The sequence below is a fragment of the Danaus plexippus genome, chromosome 7, assembly GCF_018135715.1.
Source record: "Danaus plexippus chromosome 7, MEX_DaPlex, whole genome shotgun sequence".
NCBI lineage: Eukaryota > Metazoa > Arthropoda > Insecta > Lepidoptera > Nymphalidae > Danaus > Danaus plexippus.
This window is the reverse complement of record NC_083541.1, coordinates 1,443,432-1,464,273: the sequence shown is the minus strand read 5'-3', so window position 1 is coordinate 1,464,273 and position 20,842 is coordinate 1,443,432. Positions and strand designations below refer to the sequence as shown.

The 20,842-nt window shown below is 37.5% G+C and overlaps 24 non-coding genes across 24 annotated transcripts; 13 read left to right on the top strand and 11 right to left on the bottom strand.

The window, feature by feature from the left end:
* The first annotated feature begins 391 nt into the window (after positions 1–391).
* Positions 392–510, top strand: LOC133318802 (5S ribosomal RNA). The gene has a single exon (XR_009752548.1). It is a non-coding gene; the product is annotated as a 5S ribosomal RNA (ribosomal RNA).
* Positions 511–1,028: 518 nt separating this feature from the next.
* LOC133318819 (U2 spliceosomal RNA) lies at positions 1,029–1,221 on the bottom strand. Its single transcript, XR_009752565.1, has one exon. It is a non-coding gene; the product is annotated as a U2 spliceosomal RNA (small nuclear RNA).
* A 596-nt stretch (positions 1,222–1,817) lies between these two features.
* LOC133318790 (U5 spliceosomal RNA) lies at positions 1,818–1,933 on the top strand. The gene has a single exon (XR_009752536.1). It is a non-coding gene; the product is annotated as a U5 spliceosomal RNA (small nuclear RNA).
* Positions 1,934–2,989: 1,056 nt separating this feature from the next.
* LOC133318801 (5S ribosomal RNA) lies at positions 2,990–3,108 on the top strand. Its single transcript, XR_009752547.1, has one exon. It is a non-coding gene; the product is annotated as a 5S ribosomal RNA (ribosomal RNA).
* A 518-nt stretch (positions 3,109–3,626) lies between these two features.
* Positions 3,627–3,819, bottom strand: LOC133318818 (U2 spliceosomal RNA). Its single transcript, XR_009752564.1, has one exon. It is a non-coding gene; the product is annotated as a U2 spliceosomal RNA (small nuclear RNA).
* A 596-nt stretch (positions 3,820–4,415) lies between these two features.
* Positions 4,416–4,531, top strand: LOC133318831 (U5 spliceosomal RNA). The gene has a single exon (XR_009752577.1). It is a non-coding gene; the product is annotated as a U5 spliceosomal RNA (small nuclear RNA).
* Positions 4,532–5,587: 1,056 nt separating this feature from the next.
* LOC133318800 (5S ribosomal RNA) lies at positions 5,588–5,706 on the top strand. Its single transcript, XR_009752546.1, has one exon. It is a non-coding gene; the product is annotated as a 5S ribosomal RNA (ribosomal RNA).
* Positions 5,707–6,224: 518 nt separating this feature from the next.
* On the bottom strand, positions 6,225–6,417 carry LOC133318816 (U2 spliceosomal RNA). Its single transcript, XR_009752562.1, has one exon. It is a non-coding gene; the product is annotated as a U2 spliceosomal RNA (small nuclear RNA).
* A 596-nt stretch (positions 6,418–7,013) lies between these two features.
* On the top strand, positions 7,014–7,129 carry LOC133318830 (U5 spliceosomal RNA). The gene has a single exon (XR_009752576.1). It is a non-coding gene; the product is annotated as a U5 spliceosomal RNA (small nuclear RNA).
* Positions 7,130–8,185: 1,056 nt separating this feature from the next.
* On the top strand, positions 8,186–8,304 carry LOC133318799 (5S ribosomal RNA). Its single transcript, XR_009752545.1, has one exon. It is a non-coding gene; the product is annotated as a 5S ribosomal RNA (ribosomal RNA).
* A 518-nt stretch (positions 8,305–8,822) lies between these two features.
* On the bottom strand, positions 8,823–9,015 carry LOC133318815 (U2 spliceosomal RNA). The gene has a single exon (XR_009752561.1). It is a non-coding gene; the product is annotated as a U2 spliceosomal RNA (small nuclear RNA).
* Positions 9,016–9,611: 596 nt separating this feature from the next.
* On the top strand, positions 9,612–9,727 carry LOC133318829 (U5 spliceosomal RNA). Its single transcript, XR_009752575.1, has one exon. It is a non-coding gene; the product is annotated as a U5 spliceosomal RNA (small nuclear RNA).
* A 1,056-nt stretch (positions 9,728–10,783) lies between these two features.
* On the top strand, positions 10,784–10,902 carry LOC133318798 (5S ribosomal RNA). The gene has a single exon (XR_009752544.1). It is a non-coding gene; the product is annotated as a 5S ribosomal RNA (ribosomal RNA).
* A 522-nt stretch (positions 10,903–11,424) lies between these two features.
* On the bottom strand, positions 11,425–11,617 carry LOC116771025 (U2 spliceosomal RNA). Its single transcript, XR_004353574.2, has one exon. It is a non-coding gene; the product is annotated as a U2 spliceosomal RNA (small nuclear RNA).
* A 596-nt stretch (positions 11,618–12,213) lies between these two features.
* Positions 12,214–12,329, top strand: LOC116771026 (U5 spliceosomal RNA). Its single transcript, XR_004353575.1, has one exon. It is a non-coding gene; the product is annotated as a U5 spliceosomal RNA (small nuclear RNA).
* A 1,143-nt stretch (positions 12,330–13,472) lies between these two features.
* Positions 13,473–13,591, bottom strand: LOC133318797 (5S ribosomal RNA). Its single transcript, XR_009752543.1, has one exon. It is a non-coding gene; the product is annotated as a 5S ribosomal RNA (ribosomal RNA).
* A 1,051-nt stretch (positions 13,592–14,642) lies between these two features.
* Positions 14,643–14,758, bottom strand: LOC133318792 (U5 spliceosomal RNA). Its single transcript, XR_009752538.1, has one exon. It is a non-coding gene; the product is annotated as a U5 spliceosomal RNA (small nuclear RNA).
* Positions 14,759–15,354: 596 nt separating this feature from the next.
* On the top strand, positions 15,355–15,547 carry LOC133318814 (U2 spliceosomal RNA). Its single transcript, XR_009752560.1, has one exon. It is a non-coding gene; the product is annotated as a U2 spliceosomal RNA (small nuclear RNA).
* Positions 15,548–16,069: 522 nt separating this feature from the next.
* Positions 16,070–16,188, bottom strand: LOC133318796 (5S ribosomal RNA). Its single transcript, XR_009752542.1, has one exon. It is a non-coding gene; the product is annotated as a 5S ribosomal RNA (ribosomal RNA).
* Positions 16,189–17,244: 1,056 nt separating this feature from the next.
* LOC133318828 (U5 spliceosomal RNA) lies at positions 17,245–17,360 on the bottom strand. The gene has a single exon (XR_009752574.1). It is a non-coding gene; the product is annotated as a U5 spliceosomal RNA (small nuclear RNA).
* A 596-nt stretch (positions 17,361–17,956) lies between these two features.
* Positions 17,957–18,149, top strand: LOC133318813 (U2 spliceosomal RNA). Its single transcript, XR_009752559.1, has one exon. It is a non-coding gene; the product is annotated as a U2 spliceosomal RNA (small nuclear RNA).
* A 522-nt stretch (positions 18,150–18,671) lies between these two features.
* LOC133318795 (5S ribosomal RNA) lies at positions 18,672–18,790 on the bottom strand. The gene has a single exon (XR_009752541.1). It is a non-coding gene; the product is annotated as a 5S ribosomal RNA (ribosomal RNA).
* Positions 18,791–19,845: 1,055 nt separating this feature from the next.
* LOC133318826 (U5 spliceosomal RNA) lies at positions 19,846–19,961 on the bottom strand. Its single transcript, XR_009752572.1, has one exon. It is a non-coding gene; the product is annotated as a U5 spliceosomal RNA (small nuclear RNA).
* A 596-nt stretch (positions 19,962–20,557) lies between these two features.
* LOC133318812 (U2 spliceosomal RNA) lies at positions 20,558–20,750 on the top strand. The gene has a single exon (XR_009752558.1). It is a non-coding gene; the product is annotated as a U2 spliceosomal RNA (small nuclear RNA).
* Positions 20,751–20,842: the final 92 nt, after the last annotated feature.

The following is a 20,842-nucleotide window of genomic DNA, read 5'->3' as shown; positions in this document are numbered from 1 at the left end:
TCATAATAATGTCCCATGTCACGAACTTTTAGGCCGAGCCCTGAGGCACAGATTTCAAATGTTCTGTGATATTATCGTCATTCATCCAAACAATTTGAAATATTTTCATTTTTTTTTTTTTACTATGAAAAGAGGATGAATTAGGAACGTTGATTTGGTTTTTAGAAAATTTAGAAAAAGCCAAAGCAAAAATTATATTTTTGACATAAATATTTCTACTGTGATTAAATCATCGAAAGGTAGCTCACAAAGGTAGCCCTTTCGTCACGACTAACTAACTGCTCGGCCGATGTTTTTGTTTCTGTTGATATTTTTTCCATTATGTAGTAGATGAGGATGTGAAGAGGACATATGTGAGGAGAGCTGGGAGAACAGTTCTGTGTGTCTGTCTGCCAACGTCCATACCACGTTGAATACACCGGTTCTCGTCCGATCACCGAAGTTAAGCAACGTCGGGCGCGGTCAGTACTTGGATGGGTGACCGCCTGGGAACACCGCGTGATGTTGGCTTTTTGTTCCTCCTACCAATATTTATGTATACATTATATCTCTTTTAAAATCTCAATTATGCACACCTCCTACAATCCCATGACATAGTATTTGCTACTTTTCTCATTGTTTCATTCACGGCGTAGCTTAATTCTCACTTATAGTTGGCTACCGTTTCACCTCCTCCGATATTTTTGTATATTTACTTGTACGGGTATAAAAGGCTATTGAACATATCTATCCGTGTTAGAATAATTGTTAAGGCATTCTCTCAGACGGACTGCATTGAACGACGTCGGATATTTAAACGATGTGTCGAAATGGCAACTAAGTAGTTAGTACAAATATCAGTTGTGAAAAATTTCGTTAAACCATCAATTCGTGCTCATAGATTTTTCATGGCTGAGATGCGATCGTTTGCACGAGAAGGATTCTTTCATATCTTACATATATTACACTACCTTAATAAATAAAACACACGGTGAAGTCACACTAAACTGTCGACATTTGATAGTTTGTTGTTGCCGTTCAACATTAAGTATATGTGGGCCGATCCCTGCGGCACTGCAATGCCGGGCCGACCCGTGACGGGAGTGGAGCGAGCCCCGAACATCCCGTCGGTTTACAAAAATCAGTTTAATATACTGGTCCCGACATGCGGGAACTTTCAGATATTAAGCTGAAAAGAACAGATACTACACTTTGATCTTAGCCAAAAGGCCGAGAAGCGATGCCGCTCTAAGGAGACACGTTGGAGCCTCCTTCGGAGAGAAGAAATCTCATCACCGCGATGTAAATGTTGCAAGGGATTCGCCAGCGACATCTAGTGGAGCTTTGAACCGGAGACGCGCTACATGTAGAGTCTGTGTCACAGAACTAGCACTGGTCGCGTTCGTTGTCTCGCTGTCTGATGGAGATATCTCATAGAATTGACGCTCGCTTGAAATATTCACTGAGCCTATTTCAGTACACGGTGTGAATTATATTCTAAAATGCTCAATTTATACTCGCAACTAACTCGTCTTCGATCTATCCTTCACAAATACTTAAGTTTAATTCTTAAGTCACATTTTTGTAAATTGATTTGAGAAAGTGGATCAAAAAAGGTGGTAGTCTCCGATGTTATAATTATTTATGTAGAAATATTTAAATATCATAATATCAAATAAGAGCTTTATCGTAGGTGTTGCCAGTGTCGAGATAATTTCATTTACCGTATTCGCTATAGTTCTGCGCTAGATGTCTCTGTATGAATACACGGCCTTTTCTGAATCGCGATGATCCTAATTTTTTCCTTCCGATGATGTCACAGGACCAACACTCCATCGTCACTCTGGTTTCCCTTCAGAACGTATAAATCTTTCGCCTTTTACTAAAGATTTCCGTGGAGGGGAACACTCAAATGAGTCTGACTCGACTTTTTGAAGTCTCACGTAGGTGAGATTAATTAACGCTGACGCTTCCAAAAATCAAAGGTCCCATTAGAGATGCACCAAATTCCGAGACAGGTCGTGTTACTGAATCTTCTCTGTCACTCGTTTCAACTCGTTCCAAGATCAGGAATGTCATTTTAACACCCTGAAACTTATCATTACGATTGTCCGGATAGTTCCAGTTATCTTTTTTAGGATCCGAAAAAGTTTCAATTGTATCGAACTAAAACAATGTCTTACTAAACATGTAGAAAACAATTATTAGTCACATACGGAATCCTCACAATCTGAAGCTTCCAAATTTAACTAAAGAGTTGATTAGTCACACTTAGCTGTTTGTTTTATATTAACACGGTCTAGTGAAAATGACAAAAACAATAACCATAGCTTTGAAAACGTAAATAAAATAAAGAGAAACAATTCGAAATAATTACGATTTTGTTTTTAAGGAACTACTTATATACGATTGGAATATATACTAATGTGATTGGAAATTGTGCATAATCATGCAAAATTTCGGGAATAAAATCATAAAAGAATAGACAGATATTTAAATCAAACATAAGTCTAACAAAAATGTATTCTTGAAAGAGAATGCATTGTGAAATATTTATGAATTTTGCTTTAAGATTATTTTCTGTGATTAGAATGCAATGAAATATTCGACAATAATTTGTCATAATAATGTCCCATGTCACGAACTTTTAGGCCGAGCCCTGAGGCACAGATTTCAAATGTTCTGTGATATTATCGTCATTCATCCAAACAATTTGAAATATTTTCATTTTTTTTTTTTTACTATGAAAAGAGGATGAATTAGGAACGTTGATTTGGTTTTTAGAAAATTTAGAAAAAGCCAAAGCAAAAATTATATTTTTGACATAAATATTTCTACTGTGATTAAATCATCGAAAGGTAGCTCACAAAGGTAGCCCTTTCGTCACGACTAACTAACTGCTCGGCCGATGTTTTTGTTTCTGTTGATATTTTTTCCATTATGTAGTAGATGAGGATGTGAAGAGGACATATGTGAGGAGAGCTGGGAGAACAGTTCTGTGTGTCTGTCTGCCAACGTCCATACCACGTTGAATACACCGGTTCTCGTCCGATCACCGAAGTTAAGCAACGTCGGGCGCGGTCAGTACTTGGATGGGTGACCGCCTGGGAACACCGCGTGATGTTGGCTTTTTGTTCCTCCTACCAATATTTATGTATACATTATATCTCTTTTAAAATCTCAATTATGCACACCTCCTACAATCCCATGACATAGTATTTGCTACTTTTCTCATTGTTTCATTCACGGCGTAGCTTAATTCTCACTTATAGTTGGCTACCGTTTCACCTCCTCCGATATTTTTGTATATTTACTTGTACGGGTATAAAAGGCTATTGAACATATCTATCCGTGTTAGAATAATTGTTAAGGCATTCTCTCAGACGGACTGCATTGAACGACGTCGGATATTTAAACGATGTGTCGAAATGGCAACTAAGTAGTTAGTACAAATATCAGTTGTGAAAAATTTCGTTAAACCATCAATTCGTGCTCATAGATTTTTCATGGCTGAGATGCGATCGTTTGCACGAGAAGGATTCTTTCATATCTTACATATATTACACTACCTTAATAAATAAAACACACGGTGAAGTCACACTAAACTGTCGACATTTGATAGTTTGTTGTTGCCGTTCAACATTAAGTATATGTGGGCCGATCCCTGCGGCACTGCAATGCCGGGCCGACCCGTGACGGGAGTGGAGCGAGCCCCGAACATCCCGTCGGTTTACAAAAATCAGTTTAATATACTGGTCCCGACATGCGGGAACTTTCAGATATTAAGCTGAAAAGAACAGATACTACACTTTGATCTTAGCCAAAAGGCCGAGAAGCGATGCCGCTCTAAGGAGACACGTTGGAGCCTCCTTCGGAGAGAAGAAATCTCATCACCGCGATGTAAATGTTGCAAGGGATTCGCCAGCGACATCTAGTGGAGCTTTGAACCGGAGACGCGCTACATGTAGAGTCTGTGTCACAGAACTAGCACTGGTCGCGTTCGTTGTCTCGCTGTCTGATGGAGATATCTCATAGAATTGACGCTCGCTTGAAATATTCACTGAGCCTATTTCAGTACACGGTGTGAATTATATTCTAAAATGCTCAATTTATACTCGCAACTAACTCGTCTTCGATCTATCCTTCACAAATACTTAAGTTTAATTCTTAAGTCACATTTTTGTAAATTGATTTGAGAAAGTGGATCAAAAAAGGTGGTAGTCTCCGATGTTATAATTATTTATGTAGAAATATTTAAATATCATAATATCAAATAAGAGCTTTATCGTAGGTGTTGCCAGTGTCGAGATAATTTCATTTACCGTATTCGCTATAGTTCTGCGCTAGATGTCTCTGTATGAATACACGGCCTTTTCTGAATCGCGATGATCCTAATTTTTTCCTTCCGATGATGTCACAGGACCAACACTCCATCGTCACTCTGGTTTCCCTTCAGAACGTATAAATCTTTCGCCTTTTACTAAAGATTTCCGTGGAGGGGAACACTCAAATGAGTCTGACTCGACTTTTTGAAGTCTCACGTAGGTGAGATTAATTAACGCTGACGCTTCCAAAAATCAAAGGTCCCATTAGAGATGCACCAAATTCCGAGACAGGTCGTGTTACTGAATCTTCTCTGTCACTCGTTTCAACTCGTTCCAAGATCAGGAATGTCATTTTAACACCCTGAAACTTATCATTACGATTGTCCGGATAGTTCCAGTTATCTTTTTTAGGATCCGAAAAAGTTTCAATTGTATCGAACTAAAACAATGTCTTACTAAACATGTAGAAAACAATTATTAGTCACATACGGAATCCTCACAATCTGAAGCTTCCAAATTTAACTAAAGAGTTGATTAGTCACACTTAGCTGTTTGTTTTATATTAACACGGTCTAGTGAAAATGACAAAAACAATAACCATAGCTTTGAAAACGTAAATAAAATAAAGAGAAACAATTCGAAATAATTACGATTTTGTTTTTAAGGAACTACTTATATACGATTGGAATATATACTAATGTGATTGGAAATTGTGCATAATCATGCAAAATTTCGGGAATAAAATCATAAAAGAATAGACAGATATTTAAATCAAACATAAGTCTAACAAAAATGTATTCTTGAAAGAGAATGCATTGTGAAATATTTATGAATTTTGCTTTAAGATTATTTTCTGTGATTAGAATGCAATGAAATATTCGACAATAATTTGTCATAATAATGTCCCATGTCACGAACTTTTAGGCCGAGCCCTGAGGCACAGATTTCAAATGTTCTGTGATATTATCGTCATTCATCCAAACAATTTGAAATATTTTCATTTTTTTTTTTTTACTATGAAAAGAGGATGAATTAGGAACGTTGATTTGGTTTTTAGAAAATTTAGAAAAAGCCAAAGCAAAAATTATATTTTTGACATAAATATTTCTACTGTGATTAAATCATCGAAAGGTAGCTCACAAAGGTAGCCCTTTCGTCACGACTAACTAACTGCTCGGCCGATGTTTTTGTTTCTGTTGATATTTTTTCCATTATGTAGTAGATGAGGATGTGAAGAGGACATATGTGAGGAGAGCTGGGAGAACAGTTCTGTGTGTCTGTCTGCCAACGTCCATACCACGTTGAATACACCGGTTCTCGTCCGATCACCGAAGTTAAGCAACGTCGGGCGCGGTCAGTACTTGGATGGGTGACCGCCTGGGAACACCGCGTGATGTTGGCTTTTTGTTCCTCCTACCAATATTTATGTATACATTATATCTCTTTTAAAATCTCAATTATGCACACCTCCTACAATCCCATGACATAGTATTTGCTACTTTTCTCATTGTTTCATTCACGGCGTAGCTTAATTCTCACTTATAGTTGGCTACCGTTTCACCTCCTCCGATATTTTTGTATATTTACTTGTACGGGTATAAAAGGCTATTGAACATATCTATCCGTGTTAGAATAATTGTTAAGGCATTCTCTCAGACGGACTGCATTGAACGACGTCGGATATTTAAACGATGTGTCGAAATGGCAACTAAGTAGTTAGTACAAATATCAGTTGTGAAAAATTTCGTTAAACCATCAATTCGTGCTCATAGATTTTTCATGGCTGAGATGCGATCGTTTGCACGAGAAGGATTCTTTCATATCTTACATATATTACACTACCTTAATAAATAAAACACACGGTGAAGTCACACTAAACTGTCGACATTTGATAGTTTGTTGTTGCCGTTCAACATTAAGTATATGTGGGCCGATCCCTGCGGCACTGCAATGCCGGGCCGACCCGTGACGGGAGTGGAGCGAGCCCCGAACATCCCGTCGGTTTACAAAAATCAGTTTAATATACTGGTCCCGACATGCGGGAACTTTCAGATATTAAGCTGAAAAGAACAGATACTACACTTTGATCTTAGCCAAAAGGCCGAGAAGCGATGCCGCTCTAAGGAGACACGTTGGAGCCTCCTTCGGAGAGAAGAAATCTCATCACCGCGATGTAAATGTTGCAAGGGATTCGCCAGCGACATCTAGTGGAGCTTTGAACCGGAGACGCGCTACATGTAGAGTCTGTGTCACAGAACTAGCACTGGTCGCGTTCGTTGTCTCGCTGTCTGATGGAGATATCTCATAGAATTGACGCTCGCTTGAAATATTCACTGAGCCTATTTCAGTACACGGTGTGAATTATATTCTAAAATGCTCAATTTATACTCGCAACTAACTCGTCTTCGATCTATCCTTCACAAATACTTAAGTTTAATTCTTAAGTCACATTTTTGTAAATTGATTTGAGAAAGTGGATCAAAAAAGGTGGTAGTCTCCGATGTTATAATTATTTATGTAGAAATATTTAAATATCATAATATCAAATAAGAGCTTTATCGTAGGTGTTGCCAGTGTCGAGATAATTTCATTTACCGTATTCGCTATAGTTCTGCGCTAGATGTCTCTGTATGAATACACGGCCTTTTCTGAATCGCGATGATCCTAATTTTTTCCTTCCGATGATGTCACAGGACCAACACTCCATCGTCACTCTGGTTTCCCTTCAGAACGTATAAATCTTTCGCCTTTTACTAAAGATTTCCGTGGAGGGGAACACTCAAATGAGTCTGACTCGACTTTTTGAAGTCTCACGTAGGTGAGATTAATTAACGCTGACGCTTCCAAAAATCAAAGGTCCCATTAGAGATGCACCAAATTCCGAGACAGGTCGTGTTACTGAATCTTCTCTGTCACTCGTTTCAACTCGTTCCAAGATCAGGAATGTCATTTTAACACCCTGAAACTTATCATTACGATTGTCCGGATAGTTCCAGTTATCTTTTTTAGGATCCGAAAAAGTTTCAATTGTATCGAACTAAAACAATGTCTTACTAAACATGTAGAAAACAATTATTAGTCACATACGGAATCCTCACAATCTGAAGCTTCCAAATTTAACTAAAGAGTTGATTAGTCACACTTAGCTGTTTGTTTTATATTAACACGGTCTAGTGAAAATGACAAAAACAATAACCATAGCTTTGAAAACGTAAATAAAATAAAGAGAAACAATTCGAAATAATTACGATTTTGTTTTTAAGGAACTACTTATATACGATTGGAATATATACTAATGTGATTGGAAATTGTGCATAATCATGCAAAATTTCGGGAATAAAATCATAAAAGAATAGACAGATATTTAAATCAAACATAAGTCTAACAAAAATGTATTCTTGAAAGAGAATGCATTGTGAAATATTTATGAATTTTGCTTTAAGATTATTTTCTGTGATTAGAATGCAATGAAATATTCGACAATAATTTGTCATAATAATGTCCCATGTCACGAACTTTTAGGCCGAGCCCTGAGGCACAGATTTCAAATGTTCTGTGATATTATCGTCATTCATCCAAACAATTTGAAATATTTTCATTTTTTTTTTTTTACTATGAAAAGAGGATGAATTAGGAACGTTGATTTGGTTTTTAGAAAATTTAGAAAAAGCCAAAGCAAAAATTATATTTTTGACATAAATATTTCTACTGTGATTAAATCATCGAAAGGTAGCTCACAAAGGTAGCCCTTTCGTCACGACTAACTAACTGCTCGGCCGATGTTTTTGTTTCTGTTGATATTTTTTCCATTATGTAGTAGATGAGGATGTGAAGAGGACATATGTGAGGAGAGCTGGGAGAACAGTTCTGTGTGTCTGTCTGCCAACGTCCATACCACGTTGAATACACCGGTTCTCGTCCGATCACCGAAGTTAAGCAACGTCGGGCGCGGTCAGTACTTGGATGGGTGACCGCCTGGGAACACCGCGTGATGTTGGCTTTTTGTTCCTCCTACCAATATTTATGTATACATTATATCTCTTTTAAAATCTCAATTATGCACACCTCCTACAATCCCATGACATAGTATTTGCTACTTTTCTCATTGTTTCATTCACGGCGTAGCTTAATTCTCACTTATAGTTGGCTACCGTTTCACCTCCTCCGATATTTTTGTATATTTACTTGTACGGGTATAAAAGGCTATTGAACATATCTATCCGTGTTAGAATAATTGTTAAGGCATTCTCTCAGACGGACTGCATTGAACGACGTCGGATATTTAAACGATGTGTCGAAATGGCAACTAAGTAGTTAGTACAAATATCAGTTGTGAAAAATTTCGTTAAACCATCAATTCGTGCTCATAGATTTTTCATGGCTGAGATGCGATCGTTTGCACGAGAAGGATTCTTTCATATCTTACATATATTACACTACCTTAATAAATAAAACACACGGTGAAGTCACACTAAACTGTCGACATTTGATAGTTTGTTGTTGCCGTTCAACATTAAGTATATGTGGGCCGATCCCTGCGGCACTGCAATGCCGGGCCGACCCGTGACGGGAGTGGAGCGAGCCCCGAACATCCCGTCGGTTTACAAAAATCAGTTTAATATACTGGTCCCGACATGCGGGAACTTTCAGATATTAAGCTGAAAAGAACAGATACTACACTTTGATCTTAGCCAAAAGGCCGAGAAGCGATGCCGCTCTAAGGAGACACGTTGGAGCCTCCTTCGGAGAGAAGAAATCTCATCACCGCGATGTAAATGTTGCAAGGGATTCGCCAGCGACATCTAGTGGAGCTTTGAACCGGAGACGCGCTACATGTAGAGTCTGTGTCACAGAACTAGCACTGGTCGCGTTCGTTGTCTCGCTGTCTGATGGAGATATCTCATAGAATTGACGCTCGCTTGAAATATTCACTGAGCCTATTTCAGTACACGGTGTGAATTATATTCTAAAATGCTCAATTTATACTCGCAACTAACTCGTCTTCGATCTATCCTTCACAAATACTTAAGTTTAATTCTTAAGTCACATTTTTGTAAATTGATTTGAGAAAGTGGATCAAAAAAGGTGGTAGTCTCCGATGTTATAATTATTTATGTAGAAATATTTAAATATCATAATATCAAATAAGAGCTTTATCGTAGGTGTTGCCAGTGTCGAGATAATTTCATTTACCGTATTCGCTATAGTTCTGCGCTAGATGTCTCTGTATGAATACACGGCCTTTTCTGAATCGCGATGATCCTAATTTTTTCCTTCCGATGATGTCACAGGACCAACACTCCATCGTCACTCTGGTTTCCCTTCAGAACGTATAAATCTTTCGCCTTTTACTAAAGATTTCCGTGGAGGGGAACACTCAAATGAGTCTGACTCGACTTTTTGAAGTCTCACGTAGGTGAGATTAATTAACGCTGACGCTTCCAAAAATCAAAGGTCCCATTAGAGATGCACCAAATTCCGAGACAGGTCGTGTTACTGAATCTTCTCTGTCACTCGTTTCAACTCGTTCCAAGATCAGGAATGTCATTTTAACACCCTGAAACTTATCATTACGATTGTCCGGATAGTTCCAGTTATCTTTTTTAGGATCCGAAAAAGTTTCAATTGTATCGAACTAAAACAATGTCTTACTAAACATGTAGAAAACAATTATTAGTCACATACGGAATCCTCACAATCTGAAGCTTCCAAATTTAACTAAAGAGTTGATTAGTCACACTTAGCTGTTTGTTTTATATTAACACGGTCTAGTGAAAATGACAAAAACAATAACCATAGCTTTGAAAACGTAAATAAAATAAAGAGAAACAATTCGAAATAATTACGATTTTGTTTTTAAGGAACTACTTATATACGATTGGAATATATACTAATGTGATTGGAAATTGTGCATAATCATGCAAAATTTCGGGAATAAAATCATAAAAGAATAGACAGATATTTAAATCAAACATAAGTCTAACAAAAATGTATTCTTGAAAGAGAATGCATTGTGAAATATTTATGAATTTTGCTTTAAGATTATTTTCTGTGATTAGAATGCAATGAAATATTCGACAATAATTTGTCATAATAATGTCCCATGTCACGAACTTTTAGGCCGAGCCCTGAGGCACAGATTTCAAATGTTCTGTGATATTATCGTCATTCATCCAAACAATTTGAAATATTTTCATTTTTTTTTTTTTACTATGAAAAGAGGATGAATTAGGAACGTTGATTTGGTTTTTAGAAAATTTAGAAAAAGCCAAAGCAAAAATTATATTTTTGACATAAATATTTCTACTGTGATTAAATCATCGAAAGGTAGCTCACAAAGGTAGCCCTTTCGTCACGACTAACTAACTGCTCGGCCGATGTTTTTGTTTCTGTTGATATTTTTTCCATTATGTAGTAGATGAGGATGTGAAGAGGACATATGTGAGGAGAGCTGGGAGAACAGTTCTGTGTGTCTGTCTGCCAACGTCCATACCACGTTGAATACACCGGTTCTCGTCCGATCACCGAAGTTAAGCAACGTCGGGCGCGGTCAGTACTTGGATGGGTGACCGCCTGGGAACACCGCGTGATGTTGGCTTTTTGTTCCTCCTACCAATATTTATGTATACATTATATCTCTTTTAAAATCTCAATTATGCACACCTCCTACAATCCCATGACATAGTATTTGCTACTTTTCTCATTGTTTCATTCACGGCGTAGCTTAATTCTCACTTATAGTTGGCTACCGTTTCACCTCCTCCGATATTTTTGTATATTTACTTGTACGGGTATAAAAGGCTATTGAACATATCTATCCGTGTTAGAATAATTGTTAAGGCATTCTCTCAGACGGACTGCATTGAACGACGTCGGATATTTAAACGATGTGTCGAAATGGCAACTAAGTAGTTAGTACAAATATCAGTTGTGAAAAATTTCGTTAAACCATCAATTCGTGCTCATAGATTTTTCATGGCTGAGATGCGATCGTTTGCACGAGAAGGATTCTTTCATACATATCTTACATATATTACACTACCTCAATAAATAAAACACACGGTGAAGTCACACTAAACTGTCGACATTTGATAGTTTGTTGTTGCCGTTCAACATTAAGTATATGTGGGCCGATCCCTGCGGCACTGCAATGCCGGGCCGACCCGTGACGGGAGTGGAGCGAGCCCCGAACATCCCGTCGGTTTACAAAAATCAGTTTAATATACTGGTCCCGACATGCGGGAACTTTCAGATATTAAGCTGAAAAGAACAGATACTACACTTTGATCTTAGCCAAAAGGCCGAGAAGCGATGCCGCTCTAAGGAGACACGTTGGAGCCTCCTTCGGAGAGAAGAAATCTCATCACCGCGATGTAAATGTTGCAAGGGATTCGCCAGCGACATCTAGTGGAGCTTTGAACCGGAGACGCGCTACATGTAGAGTCTGTGTCACAGAACTAGCAGTGGTCGCGTTCGTTGTCTCGCTGTCTGATGGAGATATCTCATAGAATTGACGCTCGCTTGAAATATTCACTGAGCCTATTTCAGTACACGGTGTGAATTATATTCTAAAATGCTCAATTTATACTCGCAACTAACTCGTCTTCGATCTATCCTTCACAAATACTTAAGTTTAATTCTTAAGTCACATTTTTGTAAATTGATTTGAGAAAGTGGATCAAAAAAGGTGGTAGTCTCCGATGTTATAATTATTTATGTAGAAATATTTAAATATCATAATATCAAATAAGAGCTTTATCGTAGGTGTTGCCAGTGTCGAGATAATTTCATTTACCGTATTCGCTATAGTTCTGCGCTAGATGTCTCTGTATGAATACACGGCCTTTTCTGAATCGCGATGATCCTAATTTTTTCCTTCCGATGATGTCACAGGACCAACACTCCATCGTCACTCTGGTTTCCCTTCAGAACGTATAAATCTTTCGCCTTTTACTAAAGATTTCCGTGGAGGGGAACACTCAAATGAGTCTGACTCGACTTTTTGAAGTCTCACGTAGGTGAGATTAATTAACGCTGACGCTTCCAAAAATCAAAGGTCCCATTAGAGATGCACCAAATTCCGAGACAGGTCGTGTTACTGAATCTTCTCTGTCACTCGTTTCAACTCGTTCCAAGATCAGGAATGTCATTTTAACACCCTGAAACTTATCATTACGATTGTCCGGATAGTTCCAGTTATCTTTTTTAGGATCCGAAAAAGTTTCAATTGTATCGAACTAAAACAATGTCTTACTAAACATGTAGAAAACAATTATTAGTCACATACGGAATCCTCACAATCTGAAGCTTCCAAATTTAACTAAAGAGTTGATTAGTCACACTTAGCTGTTTGTTTTATATTAACACGGTCTAGTGAAAATGACAAAAACAATAACCATAGCTTTGAAAACGTAAATAAAATAAAGAGAAACAATTCGAAATAATTACGATTTTGTTTTTAAGGAACTACTTATATACGATTGGAATATATACTAATGTGATTGGAAATTGTGCATAATCATGCAAAATTTCGGGAATAAAATCATAAAAGAATAGACAGATATTTAAATCAAACATAAGTCTAACAAAAATGTATTCTTGAAAGAGAATGCATTGGCATTGCAGTGCCGCAGGGATCGGCCCACATATACTTAATGTTGAACGGCAACAACAAACTATCAAATGTCGACAGTTTAGTGTGACTTCACCGTGTGTTTTATTTATTAAGGTAGTGTAATATATGTAAGATATGAAAGAATCCTTCTCGTGCAAACGATCGCATCTCAGCCATGAAAAATCTATGAGCACGAATTGATGGTTTAACGAAATTTTTCACAACTGATATTTGTACTAACTACTTAGTTGCCATTTCGACACATCGTTTAAATATCCGACGTCGTTCAATGCAGTCCGTCTGAGAGAATGCCTTAACAATTATTCTAACACGGATAGAAATGTTCAATAGCCTTTTATACCCGTACAAGTAAATATACAAAAATATCGGAGGAGGTGAAACGGTAGCCAACTATAAGTGAGAATTAAGCTACGCCGTGAATGAAACAATGAGAAAAGTAGCAAATACTATGTCATGGGATTGTAGGAGGTGTGCATAATTGAGATTTTAAAAGAGATATAATGTATACATAAATATTGGTAGGAGGAACAAAAAGCCAACATCACGCGGTGTTCCCAGGCGGTCACCCATCCAAGTACTGACCGCGCCCGACGTTGCTTAACTTCGGTGATCGGACGAGAACCGGTGTATTCAACGTGGTATGGACGTTGGCAGACAGACACACAGAACTGTTCTCCAGCTCTCCTCACATATGTCCTCTTCACATCCTCATCTACTACATAATGGAAAAAATATCAACAGAAACAAAAACATCGGCCGAGCAGTTAGTTAGTCGTGACGAAAGGGCTACCTTTGTGAGCTACCTTTCGATGATTTAATCACAGTAGAAATATTTATGTCAAAAAATAATTTTTGCTTTGGCTTTTTCTAAATTTTCTAAAAACCAAATCAACGTTCCTAATTCATCCTTTTCATAGTAAAAAAAAAAAAATGAAAATATTTCAAATTGTTTGGATGAATGACGATAATATCACAGAACATTTGAAATCTGTGCCTCAGGGCTCGGCCTAAAAGTTCGTGACATGGGACATTATTATGACAATTATTGTCGAATATTTCATTGCATTCTAATCACAGAAAATAATCTTAAAGCAAAATTCATAAATATTTCACAATGCATTCTCTTTCAAGAATACATTTTTGTTAGACTTATGTTTGATTTAAATATCTGTCTATTCTTTTATGATTTTATTCCCGAAATTTTGCATGATTATGCACAATTTCCAATCACATTAGTATATATTCCAATCGTATATAAGTAGTTCCTTAAAAACAAAATCGTAATTATTTCGAATTGTTTCTCTTTATTTTATTTACGTTTTCAAAGCTATGGTTATTGTTTTTGTCATTTTCACTAGACCGTGTTAATATAAAACAAACAGCTAAGTGTGACTAATCAACTCTTTAGTTAAATTTGGAAGCTTCAGATTGTGAGGATTCCGTATGTGACTAATAATTGTTTTCTACATGTTTAGTAAGACATTGTTTTAGTTCGATACAATTGAAACTTTTTCGGATCCTAAAAAAGATAACTGGAACTATCCGGACAATCGTAATGATAAGTTTCAGGGTGTTAAAATGACATTCCTGATCTTGGAACGAGTTGAAACGAGTGACAGAGAAGATACAGTAACACGACCTGTCTCGGAATTTGGTGCATCTCTAATGGGACCTTTGATTTTTGGAAGCGTCAGCGTTAATTAATCTCACCTACGTGAGACTTCAAAAAGTTGAGTCAGACTCATTTGAGTGTTCCCCTCCACGGAAATCTTTAGTAAAAGGCGAAAGATTTTTACGTTCTGAAGGGAAACCAGAGTGACGATGGAGTGTTGGTCCTGTGACATCATCGGAAGGAAAAAATTAGGATCATCGCGATTCAGAAAAGGCCGTGTATTCATACAGAGACATCTAGCGCAGAACTATAGCGAATACGGTAAATGAAATTATCTCGACACTGGCAACACCTACGATAAAGCTCTTATTTGATATTATGATATTTAAATATTTCTACATAAATAATTATAACATCGGAGACTACCACCTTTTTTGATCCACTTTCTCAAATCAATTTACAAAAATGTGACTTAAGAATTAAACTTAAGTATTTGTGAAGGATAGATCGAAGACGAGTTAGTTGCGAGTATAAATTGAGCATTTTAGAATATAATTCACACCGTGTACTGAAATAGGCTCAGTGAATATTTCAAGCGAGCGTCAATTCTATGAGATATCTCCATCAGACAGCGAGACAACGAACGCGACCACTGCTAGTTCTGTGACACAGACTCTACATGTAGCGCGTCTCCGGTTCAAAGCTCCACTAGATGTCGCTGGCGAATCCCTTGCAACATTTACATCGCGGTGATGAGATTTCTTCTCTCCGAAGGAGGCTCCAACGTGTCTCCTTAGAGCGGCATCGCTTCTCGGCCTTTTGGCTAAGATCAAAGTGTAGTATCTGTTCTTTTCAGCTTAATATCTGAAAGTTCCCGCATGTCGGGACCAGTATATTAAACTGATTTTTGTAAACCGACGGGATGTTCGGGGCTCGCTCCACTCCCGTCACGGGTCGGCCCGGCATTGCAGTGCCGCAGGGATCGGCCCACATATACTTAATGTTGAACGGCAACAACAAACTATCAAATGTCGACAGTTTAGTGTGACTTCACCGTGTGTTTTATTTATTGAGGTAGTGTAATATATGTAAGATATGTATGAAAGAATCCTTCTCGTGCAAACGATCGCATCTCAGCCATGAAAAATCTATGAGCACGAATTGATGGTTTAACGAAATTTTTCACAACTGATATTTGTACTAACTACTTAGTTGCCATTTCGACACATCGTTTAAATATCCGACGTCGTTCAATGCAGTCCGTCTGAGAGAATGCCTTAACAATTATTCTAACACGGATAGATATGTTCAATAGCCTTTTATACCCGTACAAGTAAATATACAAAAATATCGGAGGAGGTGAAACGGTAGCCAACTATAAGTGAGAATTAAGCTACGCCGTGAATGAAACAATGAGAAAAGTAGCAAATACTATGTCATGGGATTGTAGGAGGTGTGCATAATTGAGATTTTAAAAGAGATATAATGTATACATAAATATTGGTAGGAGGAACAAAAAGCCAACATCACGCGGTGTTCCCAGGCGGTCACCCATCCAAGTACTGACCGCGCCCGACGTTGCTTAACTTCGGTGATCGGACGAGAACCGGTGTATTCAACGTGGTATGGACGTTGGCAGACAGACACACAGAACTGTTCTCCCAGCTCTCCTCACATATGTCCTCTTCACATCCTCATCTACTACATAATGGAAAAAATATCAACAGAAACAAAAAAATTTGCCGAGCAGTTAGTTAGTCGTGACGAAAGGGCTACCTTTGTGAGCTACCTTTCGATGATTTAATCACAGTAGAAATATTTATGTCAAAAATATAATTTTTGCTTTGGCTTTTTCTAAATTTTCTAAAAACCAAATCAACGTTCCTAATTCATCCTCTTTTCATAGTAAAAAAAAAAAAATGAAAATATTTCAAATTGTTTGGATGAATGACGATAATATCACAGAACATTTGAAATCTGTGCCTCAGGGCTCGGCCTAAAAGTTCGTGACATGGGACATTATTATGACAAATTATTGTCGAATATTTCATTGCATTCTAATCACAGAAAATAATCTTAAAGCAAAATTCATAAATATTTCACAATGCATTCTCTTTCAAGAATACATTTTTGTTAGACTTATGTTTGATTTAAATATCTGTCTATTCTTTTATGATTTTATTCCCGAAATTTTGCATGATTATGCACAATTTCCAATCACATTAGTATATATTCCAATCGTATATAAGTAGTTCCTTAAAAACAAAATCGTAATTATTTCGAATTGTTTCTCTTTATTTTATTTACGTTTTCAAAGCTATGGTTATTGTTTTTGTCATTTTCACTAGACCGTGTTAATATAAAACAAACAGCTAAGTGTGACTAATCAACTCTTTAGTTAAATTTGGAAGCTTCAGATTGTGAGGATTCCGTATGTGACTAATAATTGTTTTCTACATGTTTAGTAAGACATTGTTTTAGTTCGATACAATTGAAACTTTTTCGGATCCTAAAAAAGATAACTGGAACTATCCGGACAATCGTAATGATAAGTTTCAGGGTGTTAAAATGACATTCCTGATCTTGGAACGAGTTGAAACGAGTGACAGAGAAGATTCAGTAACACGACCTGTCTCGGAATTTGGTGCATCTCTAATGGGACCTTTGATTTTTGGAAGCGTCAGCGTTAATTAATCTCACCTACGTGAGACTTCAAAAAGTCGAGTCAGACTCATTTGAGTGTTCCCCTCCACGGAAATCTTTAGTAAAAGGCGAAAGATTTATACGTTCTGAAGGGAAACCAGAGTGACGATGGAGTGTTGGTCCTGTGACATCATCGGAAGGAAAAAATTAGGATCATCGCGATTCAGAAAAGGCCGTGTATTCATACAGAGACATCTAGCGCAGAACTATAGCGAATACGGTAAATGAAATTATCTCGACACTGGCAACACCTACGATAAAGCTCTTATTTGATATTATGATATTTAAATATTTCTACATAAATAATTATAACATCGGAGACTACCACCTTTTTTGATCCACTTTCTCAAATCAATTTACAAAAATGTGACTTAAGAATTAAACTTAAGTATTTGTGAAGGATAGATCGAAGACGAGTTAGTTGCGAGTATAAATTGAGCATTTTAGAATATAATTCACACCGTGTACTGAAATAGGCTCAGTGAATATTTCAAGCGAGCGTCAATTCTATGAGATATCTCCATCAGACAGCGAGACAACGAACGCGACCACTGCTAGTTCTGTGACACAGACTCTACATGTAGCGCGTCTCCGGTTCAAAGCTCCACTAGATGTCGCTGGCGAATCCCTTGCAACATTTACATCGCGGTGATGAGATTTCTTCTCTCCGAAGGAGGCTCCAACGTGTCTCCTTAGAGCGGCATCGCTTCTCGGCCTTTTGGCTAAGATCAAAGTGTAGTATCTGTTCTTTTCAGCTTAATATCTGAAAGTTCCCGCATGTCGGGACCAGTATATTAAACTGATTTTTGTAAACCGACGGGATGTTCGGGGCTCGCTCCACTCCCGTCACGGGTCGGCCCGGCATTGCAGTGCCGCAGGGATCGGCCCACATATACTTAATGTTGAACGGCAACAACAAACTATCAAATGTCGACAGTTTAGTGTGACTTCACCGTGTGTTTTATTTATTGAGGTAGTGTAATATATGTAAGATATGTATGAAAGAATCCTTCTCGTGCAAACGATCGCATCTCAGCCATGAAAAATCTATGAGCACGAATTGATGGTTTAACGAAATTTTTCACAACTGATATTTGTACTAACTACTTAGTTGCCATTTCGACACATCGTTTAAATATCCGACGTCGTTCAATGCAGTCCGTCTGAGAGAATGCCTTAACAATTATTCTAACACGGATAGATATGTTCAATAGCCTTTTATACCCGTACAAGTAAATATACAAAAATATCGGAGGAGGTGAAACGGTAGCCAACTATAAGTGAGAATTAAGCTACGCCGTGAATGAAACAATGAGAAAAGTAGCAAATACTATGTCATGGGATTGTAGGAGGTGTGCATAATTGAGATTTTAAAAGAGATATAATGTATACATAAATATTGGTAGGAGGAACAAAAAGCCAACATCACGCGGTGTTCCCAGGCGGTCACCCATCCAAGTACTGACCGCGCCCGACGTTGCTTAACTTCGGTGATCGGACGAGAACCGGTGTATTCAACGTGGTATGGACGTTGGCAGACAGACACACAGAACTGTTCTCCCAGCTCTCCTCACATATGTCCTCTTCACATCCTCATCTACTACATAATGGAAAAAATATCAACAGAAACAAAAACATCGGCCGAGCAGTTAGTTAGTCGTGACGAAAGGGCTACCTTTGTGAGCTACCTTTCGATGATTTAATCACAGTAGAAATATTTATGTCAAAAATATAATTTTTGCTTTGGCTTTTTCTAAATTTTCTAAAAACCAAATCAACGTTCCTAATTCATCCTCTTTTCATAGTAAAAAAAAAAAATGAAAATATTTCAAATTGTTTGGATGAATGACGATAATATCACAGAACATTTGAAATCTGTGCCTCAGGGCTCGGCCTAAAAGTTCGTGACATGGGACATTATTATGACAAATTATTGTCGAATATTTCATTGCATTCTAATCACAGAAAATAATCTTAAAGCAAAATTCATAAATATTTCACAATGCATTCTCTTTCAAGAATACATTTTTGTTAGACTTATGTTTGATTTAAATATCTGTCTATTCTTTTATGATTTTATTCCCGAAATTTTGCATGATTATGCACAATTTCCAATCACATTAGTATATATTCCAATCGTATATAAGTAGTTCCTTAAAAACAAAATCGTAATTATTTCGAATTGTTTCTCTTTATTTTATTTACGTTTTCAAAGCTATGGTTATTGTTTTTGTCATTTTCACTAGACCGTGTTAATATAAAACAAACAGCTAAGTGTGACTAATCAACTCTTTAGTTAAATTTGGAAGCTTCAGATTGTGAGGATTCCGTATGTGACTAATAATTGTTTTCTACATGTTTAGTAAGACATTGTTTTAGTTCGATACAATTGAAACTTTTTCGGATCCTAAAAAAGATAACTGGAACTATCCGGACAATCGTAATGATAAGTTTCAGGGTGTTAAAATGACATTCCTGATCTTGGAACGAGTTGAAACGAGTGACAGAGAAGATTCAGTAACACGACCTGTCTCGGAATTTGGTGCATCTCTAATGGGACCTTTGATTTTTGGAAGCGTCAGCGTTAATTAATCTCACCTACGTGAGACTTCAAAAAGTCGAGTCAGACTCATTTGAGTGTTCCCCTCCACGGAAATCTTTAGTAAAAGGCGAAAGATTTATACGTTCTGAAGGGAAACCAGAGTGACGATGGAGTGTTGGTCCTGTGACATCATCGGAAGGAAAAAATTAGGATCATCGCGATTCAGAAAAGGCCGTGTATTCATACAGAGACATCTAGCGCAGAACTATAGCGAATACGGTAAATGAAATTATCTCGACACTGGCAACACCTACGATAAAGCTCTTATTTGATATTATGATATTTAAATATTTCTACATAAATAATTATAACATCGGAGACTACCACCTTTTTTGATCCACTTTCTCAAATCAATTTACAAAAATGTGACTTAAGAATTAAACTTAAGTATTTGTGAAGGATAGATCGAAGACGAGTTAGTTGCGAGTATAAATTGAGCATTTTAGAATATAATTCACACCGTGTACTGAAATAGGCTCAGTGAATATTTCAAGCGAGCGTCAATTCTATGAGATATCTCCATCAGACAGCGAGACAACGAACGCGACCACTGCTAGTTCTGTGACACAGACTCTACATGTAGCGCGTCTCCGGTTCAAAGCTCCACTAGATGTCGCTGGCGAATCCCTTGCAACATTTACATCGCGGTGATGAGATTTCTTCTCTCCGAAGGAGGCTCCAACGTGTCTCCTTAGAGCGGCATCGCTTCTCGGCCTTTTGGCTAAGATCAAAGTGTAGTATCTGTTCTTTTCAGCTTAATATCTGAAAGTTCCCGCATGTCGGGACCAGTATATTAAACTGATTTTTGTAAACCGACGGGATGTTCGGGGCTCGCTCCACTCCCGTCACGGGTCGGCCCGGCATTGCAGTGCCGCAGGGATCGGCCCACATATACTTAATGTTGAACGGCAACAACAAACTATCAAATGTCGACAGTTTAGTGTGACTTCACCGTGTGTTTTATTTATTGAGGTAGTGTAATATAT